Below are 12,853 nucleotides of genomic sequence, written 5' to 3' on the forward strand. Positions count from 1 at the left end.
AGACCTCAGAAGCAGTTTGCTAACACTCTTTTCGTGGAATTTGCAAAGTGATATTTGGGAACCAATAGGGACACATGGTGAAAAAGGAAATATCACATAATAACTAGAGAGAAGCTTTCTGAGAGTTTGATTTCTGATGTATGACTTCATTACAGAGAGTTCCACCCTTCCCTTCTTGGAAGAGTTCTAACCCTGTTGTCATGGATTTTGCAAAGTGTTATTTGGGAGCCCACATTGTCCATGGCGAAAAATGAAATATCCTCATATAATACCTAGAGAGAAGCTTTTTGAGAGATTGCTTTCTGATGTGTGACTTCATCTCAAAGAGTTCCACCCTTCCATTCTTGGAACAGTTTGCTAACACTCTTGTCGTGGATTCTGCAAAGTGCTATCTGGGAGCCGATTGAGGGCTATGGCAAAAAGGAAATATCCTCGGATCAAAACTGGAGAGAAGCCTTCTGAGACACTGCATTGCCATGTGTGAATGCAACTCACCAAGTTACACGTTTCTCTACAGTGATCAGTTTGCTAACAAACTTCTCTGGAAATCTGCAATGGGATACTTCTAAGTGCAATGATGCTTATGGTGACAAAGGAAATATCCTCAGATGAAAACTAGAAAGAAGCTTTCTTAGAAACTTCTTGTTGATGTGTGAATTCATCTCACAGTGTTTCACTTCTGTTTCGTGGAGTAGTCCATTAACACTGTCTTTGAGGAACCTGAGAAGGGCTTCTTTGGATCGCATTGAGGCCTACGCTTATAAAGGAAAATCATCAGTTCAAAACGTGAAAGAAGCTTTCTGAGAAACTTCTTTCAGATCTGTGAATTCATCTCACAGAGTTACACTTAGACCTCAGAAGCAGTTTGCTAAGACTCTTTTCGTGGAATCTACAAACTGATATTACGGAGCCTATATGGGCCAATGGTGAAAAAGAAAATATCCTCAGATAATACCCAGAGAGAAGCTTTCTGAGAGATTGCATTCTGATGTGTGACTTCATCACACAGAGTTCCACCCTTGCCTTCTTGGAACAGTTTGCTAACACTGTTCTCCTGGATTCTGCAAAGTGATGTTTGGGAGCTCTTTGAGGGCTATGGTGAAAAAGGAAATATCCTCAGATCAAAACTGGAAAGATGCCTTCTGAGAAACTGCATTGCCATGTGTGAATGCAACTCACCAAGTTACACGTTTTCTACATTGATCACTTTGCTAACAAACTTCTCTGGAAATCTGCAATGGGATCCTTCTAAGTGCAATGATGCTTATGGTGACAAAGGAAATATCCTCAGTTTAAAACTAGAAAGAAGCTTTCTTAGAAACTTCTTGGTGATGTGTGAATTCATCTCACAGAGTTACACTTATGTTTCGTGGAGCAGTCCATTAACACTGCCTTTGAGGAACCTGAGAAGGTCTTCTTTGGATCGCATTGAAGCCTACGCTGATAAAGGAGATATCATCATTTCAAACGTGAAAGAAGCTTTCTGAGAAATTTCTTTCTGATCAGTGAGTTCATCTCACAGACTTAAAATTTAGACCTCAGGAAGGAGTTTGCTAACACTCTTTTCGCGGAAACTGTAAAGTGATATTTGGGAGCCCAGAGGGGCCCATGGTGATAAAGGAAATATCCTCACATAATAACTAGAGAGAAGATTTCTGAGATTGCTTTCTGATATGTGACTTCATCACACAGAGTTCCACCCTTCCCTTCTTGGAACAGTTTGCTAACACTGTTGTCGTGGAATCTGCAAAGTGATATTTTGGAGCTCTTTGAGGGCTATGGTGAAAAAGGAAATATCCTCATAAAAAACTGGAGAGAAGCCTTCTGAGAAACCGCATTAACATGTGTGAATGCAACTCACAGAGTTACACGTTCCTCTTCAGTGATCAGTTTGCTAACACAGTTTTCTGGAAATCTGCAATTAGATACTTACTGCAGTGAAGCCTACGGTGACAAAGGAAATATCAACAGTTCAAAACGTGAAAGAAGCTTTCTGAGAAATTTCTTTCTGACCTCTGAATTCATCTCACAGAGTTAAAACGTAGACATCAGGAAGCAGTTTGCTAACACTTTTTCGTGGAAACTGCAAAGCGATATTTGGGAGCCCATTGGGGCCCAAGGTGAAATGGGAAATTTCCTCACATAATAACTAGAAAGAAGCTTTCAGAGAGATTGCTTTCTGATGTGTAACTTCATCACACAGAGTTCCACCCATCCCTTCTTGGAACAGTTTGCCAACACTGTTGTCGTGGATTCTGCAAAGTGATATTTGGGAGCACATTTTGGGCTATGGTGAAAAAGTAAATATCCTCAGATCAAAACTGGAAAGAAGCCCTCTGAGAAACTGCATTGCTATGTGTGAATGCAGCTCACAGTTACACGTTTCTCTTCACTGATCAGTTTGCTAACAAAATTTTCCGGAAATCTGCAATGGGATACTTCTTAGCACAATGAAGCTTACGGTGACAAAGGAAATATACTCAGATGAAAACTAGAAATAAGCTTTCTTAGAAACTTCTTGGTGATGTGTGAATTCATATCACAGAGTTACACTTATGTTTCGTGGTCCATTAACACTGTCTTTGAGGAACCTGAGAAGGGCTTCTTTGGATCGTATTGAGGTCTACGCTGATAAAGGAAATATCATCAGTTCAAAACGTGAAAGAAGCTTTCTGAGAAACTTCTTTTTGATCTGTGAATTCATCTCACAGAGTTACAACTTAGATCTCAGGAAGCAGTTTGCTAACACTCTTTTCGTGGAATCTGCAAAGTGATATTTGGGAGCCCATAGGGGCCCATGGTGAAAAAGGAAATACCCTCAGATAATTACTAGAGAGAAGCTTTCTGAGAGATTGCTTTCTGTTGTGTGACTTCAACACACAGGGTTCCACTCTTCCCTTCTTGGAACTGTTTGGTAACACTGTTGTCGTAAATTCTGCAAAGTGATATTTGGGAGCCGATAGGGTCCCATGGTGAAAAAGGAAATATCCTCACATAATAACTGGAGAGAAGCTTTCTGAGATATTACTTTCTGCTGTATGACTCCATCACACAGAGTTCCACCCTCCTTTCTTCGAACCGTTTGCTAAAAGTGTTGTAGTGGATTCTGCAAAGTGATATTTGGAGCTCATTGAGGGTTATGGTGAAAAAGGAAATATCCTCAGATCAAAACTGGAAAGAAGCTTTCTGAGAAAGTGCATTGCCATATGTGAATGCAACTCAGAGAGTTTCACGTTTCTCTTCAGTGATGTTTGCTAACAAAGTTTTCTGGAAATCTACAATGGGATACTTCTTAGCGCAGTGAAGCTTATGGTTACAAAGGAAATATACTCAGATGAAAACTAGAAAGAAGCTTTCCTAGAAACTTCTTGGTGATGTGTGAATTCATCTCACAGAGTTACACTTATGTTTCGGGGACCAGTCCATTAACACTGTCTTTGAGGAACCTGAGAAGGGCTTCTTTGTATCGTATTGATTCCTACGTGGATAAAGGAAATATCATCAGTTCAAAACGTGAAAGGAGCTTTCTGAGAAACTTCTTCCTGATCTGTGAATTCATCTCACAGAGTTACACCTTAGAACTCAGGAAGCAGTTTGCTAACACTCTTTTCATGGAATCTGCAAAGTGATATTTGGGAACCCGTAGGGGCCCGTGGTGAAAATGGAAATATCCTTAGATAATAACTAGAGAGATTCTCTCTGAGAGATTGCTTTCGGATGTGTAACTTCTTCAAAGAGTTCCACTCTTCCATTCTTGGAACAGTTGTCTAACACTGTTGTCCTGGATTCTGCAAAGTGATATTTGGGATCCCCTAGGGACCCATGGTGAAAAAGGAAATATCCTCACATAATAACTAGAGAGAAGCTTTCTGAGAGATTGCTTTCTGATGTGTGACTTCATCACACAGAGTCCCACCGTTCTCTTCTTGGAACGGTTTGCTAACACTGTTCTCGTGGCTTCTGGAAAGTGATATTTAGGAGCCCATAGGGGCCCATGGTGAAAAAGGTAATATATTCACATTATAATTAGAGAGAAGCTTTCTGGGAGATTGCTGTCTGATGTTTCACTTCATCACACAGAGTTCCACCCTTCACTTCTTAGAATAGCGTGCTAACACTGTTGTCGTGGATTCTGCAAAGTGATATTTGGGAGCTGATTGAGGGCTATGGTGAAAAAGGAAATATCCTCAGATCAAAACTGGAAAGAAGCCTTCTGAGACACTGCTTTGCCATGTGTGAATGCAACTCACAAAGTTACACGTTTCTCTACAGTGATCAGTTTGCTAACAAACTTCTCTGGAAATCTGCAATGGGATACTTCTAAGCTCAATAATGCTTATGGTGACAAAGGAAATATCCTCAGATGAAAACTAGAAAGAAGCTTTCTTAGAAACTTCTTCTTGATGTGTGAATTCATCTCACAGTGTTTCACTTCTGTTTCGTGGAGTAGTCCATTAACACTGTCTTTGAGGAACCTGAGAAGGGCTTCTTTGGATCGCATTGAGGCCTACGCTGATAAAGGAAAATCATCAGTTCAAAACGTGAAAGAAGCTTTCTGGAAACTTCTATCAGATATGTGAATTCATCTCACTGAGTTACACCTTAGACCTCAGAAGCAGTTTGCTAACACTCTTTTCGTGGAATCTACAATCTGATATTATGGAGCCTATATGGGCCCATGGTGAAATAGAATATCCTCAGATAATACCCAGAGAGAAGCTTTCTGAGAGATTGCTTTCTGATGTGTGACTTCATCACACAGAGTTCCACCCTTGCCATCTTGGAACAGTTTGCTAACACTGTTGTCGTGGATTCTTCAAATTGATGTTTGGGAGCTCTTGAGGGCTATGGTGAAAAAGGAAATATCCTCAGATCAAAACTGGAAAGAAGCCTTCTGAGAAACTGCATTGCCATGTGTGAATGCAACTCACAGAGTTACACGTTTCTCTTCAGTGATCGGTTTGTTAACACAGTTTTTTCAAAATCTGCAATTAGATACTTCATAGCGCAATGAACCTTACGGTGACATAGGAAATATCCTCAGATGAAAACTAGAAAGAAGCTTCCCTAGGAACTTCTTGGTTATGTGTGAACTCATCTCACAGTGATACACTTATGTTTCGTGGAGCAGTCCATTTATCTGTCGTTGAGGAACCTGAGAAGGGCTTCTTTGGATCATAGAGGCCTATGCTGATAAAGGAAATATCATCAGTTCAAAACGTGAAAGAAGCTTTCTGAGAACTACTTTATGATCTGTGAATTCATCTCACAGAGTTACAACTTAGACCTCAGGAAGCAGTTTGCTAGCACTCTTTTCGTGTAATCTGCAAAGTGATATTTGGGAGCCCATAGGGGCCCATGGGGAAAAAGGAAATATCCTCACATAATAACTAGAGAGAAGCTTTCTGAGAGATTGCTTTCTGATGTGTGACTTCATCACACAGAGTTCCACCCTTCCCTTCGTGAAACAGTGTGCTAACACTGTTGTCGTGGATTCTTCAAGTGATATTTCAGAGCCCATAGGGGTGCATGGTGAAAAAGGAAATATCCTCACATAATAATTACAGAGAAGCTTTCTGAGTGATTGCTTTCTGATGTGTGACTTCATCACCCAGAGTTCCAACCTTCCCTTCTTGGAACAGTTTGCTAACACTTTTGTCGTGGATTCCTGCACAGTGATATTTGGGAGCTCATTGAGGGCTATGGTGAAGAAGGAAATATCCTCAGATCAAAACTGGAAAGAAACCATCTGGGAAACCGCAGTGCTATGTGTGAATGCAACTCACGGAGTTACAGGTTTCTCTTCAGTGTTCAGTTTGCTAACACAGTTTCTGGAAATCTGCAATGGGATACTTAGCGCAATGAAGCTTACGGTGACAAAGGAAATATCCTCAGATGAAAACTAGAAAGAAGCTTTCCGAGGAACTTCTTGGTGATGTGTGAATTCATCTCACATAGTTACACTTATATTTCGTGGAGCAGTCCATTAACACCGTCTTTGAGGAACCTGGGAAGGACTTCTAAGGATTGTAGTGAGGCCCACGCTGATAAAGGAAATATCATCAGTTCACACCGTGAAAGAAGCTTTCTCAGAAACTTCTTTCTGATCTGTGAATTCATCTCACGGAGTTACAACTTAGACTTCAGGACACAGTTTGCTATCGCTGTTTTCGTGGAATCTGCAAAGTGATATTTGGGAACCCATAGGGGCCCGTGTTGAAAAAGGAAATATCCTCAGATAATAACTAGAGAGAAGCTTTCTGAGAGATTGCATTCTTATGTGTGACTTCATCACACAGTGTTCCACCTTTCCCTTCATGGAACATTTTACTAACACTGTTGTCGTTCATTCTGCAAAGGGATATTTTGGAGCCCATAGGGGAACATGGTGAAAAAGGAAATATCCTCAGATAATATCTAGAGAGAAGGTTTCTGAGAGATTGATTTCTGATGTGTGACTTCATCACACTGACTTCCACCCGTCCCTTCTTGAAACCGTTTGCTACACTGTTGTCGTGGACTCTGCAAAGTGATATTTGGGATCCCATGGGGCCCATGGTGAAAAAGGAAATATCCTCACATAATAACTAGAGAGAAGGTTTCTGAGAGATTGCTTTCTGTTGTGTGACTTCATCACACAGAGTTTCACCTTTCCCTTCTTGGAACAGTTTGCTAACACTGTTGTCATGGATTTTGCAAAGTGATATATGGGAGCTCATTGAGTGCTATGGTGAAAAAGGAATTATCCTCAGATCAAAACTGGCAAGAAACCTTCTGAGAAACTACAATGCCATGTGTGAATGCAACTCACAGAGTTACACTTTTCTCTTCAGGGATCAGTTTGCTAGCAAAGTTTTCTGGAAATCGGCAATGGGATACTTCTAAGCACAATGAAGCTTACGATGACAAAGGAAGTATCCTCAGAGGAAAATTAGAAAGAAGCTTTCCTAGGAACTTCATGGTGATTGTGAATTCATCTCACAGAGTTACACTTATGTTTCATGGAGCAGTCCACTAGCACTGTCTTTGAGGAACCTGAGAAGGGCTTCTTTGGATCGTATTGAGGCCTACGCTGATAAAGGAAATATCATCAATTCAAAACTTGAAAAAAGCTGTCTGAGATTTTTCTTTCTAATCTGTGAATTCATCCCACAGAGTTACAACTTAGACCTCAGGAAGCAGTTTGCTAACACTGTTTCGTGGAATCTGCAAAGTGATATTTGGGAGCCCTTAGGGGCCCATGGTGAAAAAGGAAATATCCTCACATAATAACTGGAGAGAAGCTTTCTGAGATATTACTTTCTGCTGTATGACTCCATCACACAGAGTTCCACCCTTCCTTTCTTCGAACCGTTTGCTAAAAGTGTTGTAGTGGATTCTGCAAAGTGATATTTGGAGCTCATTGAGGGTTATGGTGAAAAAGGAAATATCCTCAGATCAAAACTGGAAAGAAGCTTTCTGAGAAAGTGCATTGCCATATGTGAATGCAACTCAGAGAGTTTCACGTTTCTCTTCAGTGATGAGTTTGCTAACAAAGTTTTCTGGAAATCTACAATGGGATACTTCTTAGCGCAGTGAAGCTTATGGTTACAAAGGAAATATACTCAGATGAAAACTAGAAAGAAGCTTCCTAGAAACTTCTTGGTGATGTGTGAATTCATCTCACAGAGTTACACTTATGTTTCGGGGACCAGTCCATTAACACTGTCTTTGAGGAACCTGAGAAGGGCTTCTTTGTATCGTATTGATTCCTACGTGGATAAAGGAAATATCATCAGTTTCAAAACGTGAAAGGAGCTTTCTGAGAAACTTCTTCCTGATCTGTGAATTCATCTCACAGAGTTACACCTTAGAACTCAGGAAGCAGTTTGCTAACACTCTTTTCATGGAATCTGCAAAGTGATATTTGGGAACCCGTAGGGGCCCGTGGTGAAAATGGAAATATCCTTAGATAATAACTAGAGAGATTCTCTCTGAGAGATTGCTTTCGGATGTGTAACTTCTTCAAAGAGTTCCACTCTTCCATTCTTGGAACAGTTGTCTAACACTGTTGTCCTGGATTCTGCAAAGTGATATTTGGGATCCCCTAGGGACCCATGGTGAAAAAGGAAATATCCTCACATAATAACTAGAGAGAAGCTTTCTGAGAGATTGCTTTCTGATGTGTGACTTCATCACACAGAGTTCCACCCTTGCCATCTTGGAACAGTTTGCTAACACTGTTGTCGTGGATTCTTCAAATTGATGTTTGGGAGCTCTTTGAGGGCTATGGTGAAAAAGGAAATATCCTCAGATCAAAACTGGAAAGAAGCCTTCTGAGACACTGCTTTGCCATGTGTGAATGCAACTCACAAAGTTACACGTTTCTCTACAGTGATCAGTTTGCTAACAAACTTCTCTGGAAATCTGCAATGGGATACTTCTAAGCTCAATAATGCTTATGGTGACAAAGGAAATATCCTCAGATGAAAACTAGAAAGAAGCTTTCTTAGAAACTTCTTCTTGATGTGTGAATTCATCTCACAGTGTTTCACTTCTGTTTCGTGGAGTAGTCCATTAACACTGTCTTTGAGGAACCTGAGAAGGGCTTTCTTTGGATCGCATTGAGGCCTACGCTGATAAAGGAAAATCATCAGTTCAAAACGTGAAAGAAGCTTTCTGGAAACTTCTATCAGATATGTGAATTCATCTCACTGAGTTACACCTTAGACCTCAGAAGCAGTTTGCTAACACTCTTTTCGTGGAATCTACAATCTGATATTATGGAGCCTATATGGGCCCATGGTGAAATAGAAGATATCCTCAGATAATACCCAGAGAGAAGCTTTCTGAGAGATTGCTTTCTGATGTGTGACTTCATCACACAGAGTTCCACCCTTGCCATCTTGGAACAGTTTGCTAACACTGTTGTCGTGGATTCTTCAAATTGATGTTTGGGAGCTCTTTGAGGGCTATGGTGAAAAAGGAAATATCCTCAGATCAAAACTGGAAAGAAGCCTTCTGAGAAACTGCATTGCCATGTGTGAATGCAACTCACAGAGTTACACGTTTCTCTTCAGTGATCGGTTTGTTAACACAGTTTTTTCAAAATCTGCAATTAGATACTTCATAGCGCAATGAACCTTACGGTGACATAGGAAATATCCTCAGATGAAAACTAGAAAGAAGCTTCCCTAGGAACTTCTTGGTTATGTGTGAACTCATCTCACAGTGATACACTTATGTTTCGTGGAGCAGTCCATTTACTCTGTCGTTGAGGAACCTGAGAAGGGCTTCTTTGGATTGCATAGAGGCCTATGCTGATAAAGGAAATATCATCAGTTCAAAACGTGAAAGAAGCTTTCTGAGAAACTACTTTATGATCTGTGAATTCATCTCACAGAGTTACAACTTAGACCTCAGGAAGCAGTTTGCTAGCACTCTTTTCGTGTAATCTGCAAAGTGATATTTGGGAGCCCATAGGGGCCCATGGGAAAAAGGAAATATCCTCACATAATAACTAGAGAGAAGCTTTCTGAGAGATTGCTTTCTGATGTGTGACTTCATCACACAGAGTTCCACCCTTCCCTTCGTGAAACAGTGTGCTAACACTGTTGTCGTGGATTCTTCAAAGTGATATTTCAGAGCCCATAGTGGTGCATGGTGAAAAAGGAAATATCCTCACATAATAATTACAGAGAAGCTTTCTGAGTGATTGCTTTCTGATGTGTGACTTCATCACCCAGAGTTCCAACCTTCCCTTCTTGGAACAGTTTGCTAACACTTTTGTCGTGGATCCTGCACAGTGATATTTGGGAGCTCATTGAGGGCTATGGTGAAGAAGGAAATATCCTCAGATCAAAACTGGAAAGAAACCATCTGGGAAACCGCATTGCTATGTGTGAATGCAACTCACGGAGTTACAGGTTTCTCTTCAGTGTTCAGTTTGCTAACACAGTTTTCTGGAAATCTGCAATGGGATACTTAGCGCAATGAAGCTTACGGTGACAAAGGAAATATCCTCAGATGAAAACTAGAAAGAAGCTTTCCGAGGAACTTCTTGGTGATGTGTGAATTCATCTCACATAGTTACACTTATATTTCGTGGAGCAGTCCATTAACACCGTCTTTGAGGAACCTGGGAAGGACTTCTAAGGATTGTAGTGAGGCCCACGCTGATAAAGGAAATATCATCAGTTCACACCGTGAAAGAAGCTTTCTCAGAAACTTCTTTCTGATCTGTGAATTCATCTCACAGAGTTACAACTTAGACTTCAGGACACAGTTTGCTATCGCTGTTTCGTGGAATCTGCAAAGTGATATTTGGGAACCCATAGGGGCCCGTTTGAAAAAGGAAATATCCTCAGATAATAACTAGAGAGAAGCTTTCTGAGAGATTGCATTCTTATGTGTGACTTCATCACACAGTGTTCCACCTTTCCCTTCATGGAACATTTTACTAACACTGTTGTCGTTCATTCTGCAAAGGGATATTTTGGAGCCCATAGGGGAACATGGTGAAAAAGGAAATATCCTCAGATAATATCTAGAGAGAAGGTTTCTGAGAGATTGATTTCTGATGTGTGACTTCATCACACTGACTTCCACCCGTCCCTTCTTGAAACCGTTTGCTAACACTGTTGTCGTGGGCTCTGCAAAGTGATATTTGGGATCCCATGGGGCCCATGGTGAAAAAGGAAATATCCTCACATAATAACTAGAGAGAAGGTTTCTGAGAGATTGCTTTCTGTTGTGTGACTTCATCACACAGAGTTTCACCTTTCCCTTCTTGGAACAGTTTGCTAACACTGTTGTCATGGATTTTGCAAAGTGATATATGGGAGCTCATTGAGTGCTATGGTGAAAAAGGAATTATCCTCAGATCAAAACTGGCAAGAAACCTTCTGAGAAACTACAATGCCATGTGTGAATGCAACTCACAGAGTTACACTTTTCTCTTCAGGGATCAGTTTGCTAGCAAAGTTTTCTGGAAATCGGCAATGGGATACTTCTAAGCACAATGAAGCTTACGATGACAAAGGAAGTATCCTCAGAGGAAAATTAGAAAGAAGCTTTCCTAGGAACTTCATGGTGATTTGTGAATTCATCTCACAGAGTTACACTTATGTTTCATGGAGCAGTCCACTAGCACTGTCTTTGAGGAACCTGAGAAGGGCTTCTTTGGATCGTATTGAGGCCTACGCTGATAAAGGAAATATCATCAATTCAAAACTTGAAAAAAGCTGTCTGAGATTTTTCTTTCTAATCTGTGAATTCATCCCACAGAGTTACAACTTAGACCTCAGGAAGCAGTTTGCTAACACTGTTTTCGTGGAATCTGCAAAGTGATATTTGGGAGCCCTTAGGGGCCCATGGTGAAAAAGGAAATATCCTCACATAATAACTGGAGAGAAGCTTTCTGAGATATTACTTTCTGCTGTATGACTCCATCACACAGAGTTCCACCCTTCCTTTCTTCGAACCGTTTGCTAAAAGTGTTGTAGTGGATTCTGCAAAGTGATATTTGGAGCTCATTGAGGGTTATGGTGAAAAAGGAAATATCCTCAGATCAAAACTGGAAAGAAGCTTTCTGAGAAAGTGCATTGCCATATGTGAATGCAACTCAGAGAGTTTCACGTTTCTCTTCAGTGATGAGTTTGCTAACAAAGTTTTCTGGAAATCTACAATGGGATACTTCTTAGCGCAGTGAAGCTTATGGTTACAAAGGAAATATACTCAGATGAAAACTAGAAAGAAGCTTTCCTAGAAACTTCTTGGTGATGTGTGAATTCATCTCACAGAGTTACACTTATGTTTCGGGGACCAGTCCATTAACACTGTCTTTGAGGAACCTGAGAAGGGCTTCTTTGTATCGTATTGATTCCTACGTGGATAAAGGAAATATCATCAGTTCAAAACGTGAAAGGAGCTTTCTGAGAAACTTCTTCCTGATCTGTGAATTCATCTCACAGAGTTACACCTTAGAACTCAGGAAGCAGTTTGCTAACACTCTTTTCATGGAATCTGCAAAGTGATATTTGGGAACCCGTAGGGGCCCGTGGTGAAAATGGAAATATCCTTAGATAATAACTAGAGAGATTCTCTCTGAGAGATTGCTTTCGGATGTGTAACTTCTTCAAAGAGTTCCACTCTTCCATTCTTGGAACAGTTGTCTAACACTGTTGTCCTGGATTCTGCAAAGTGATATTGGGATCCCCTAGGGACCCATGGTGAAAAAGGAAATATCCTCACATAATAACTAGAGAGAAGCTTTCTGAGAGATTGCTTTCTGATGTGTGACTTCATCACACAGAGTCCCACCGTTCTCTTCTTGGAACGGTTTGCTAACACTGTTCTCGTGGCTTCTGGAAAGTGATATTTAGGAGCCCATAGGGGCCCATGGTGAAAAAGGTAATATATTCACATTATAATTAGAGAGAAGCTTTCTGGGAGATTGCTGTCTGATGTTTCACTTCATCACACAGAGTTCCACCCTTCACTTCTTAGAATAGCGTGCTAACACTGTTGTCGTGGATTCTGCAAAGTGATATTTGGGAGCTGATTGAGGGCTATGGTGAAAAAGGAAATATCCTCAGATCAAAACTGGAAAGAAGCCTTCTGAGACACTGCTTTGCCATGTGTGAATGCAACTCACAAAGTTACACGTTTCTATTCAGTGATCAGTTTGCTAACACAGTTTTCTGGAAATCGGCAATTAGATACTTCTTAGCGCAATGAAGCTTGTGGTGAGAAAGGAAATACCTTCAGCTGAAAACTACAAAGAATCTTTCTTAGAAATCTCTTGGTGATGTGTGAATTCAAATCACAGAGTTACACTTATGTTACGAGGAGAAGTCCATTGACACTGTTTTTG

Source organism: Rhinopithecus roxellana, chromosome 21 (genome assembly GCF_007565055.1).
Source record: "Rhinopithecus roxellana isolate Shanxi Qingling chromosome 21, ASM756505v1, whole genome shotgun sequence".
NCBI lineage: Eukaryota > Metazoa > Chordata > Mammalia > Primates > Cercopithecidae > Rhinopithecus > Rhinopithecus roxellana.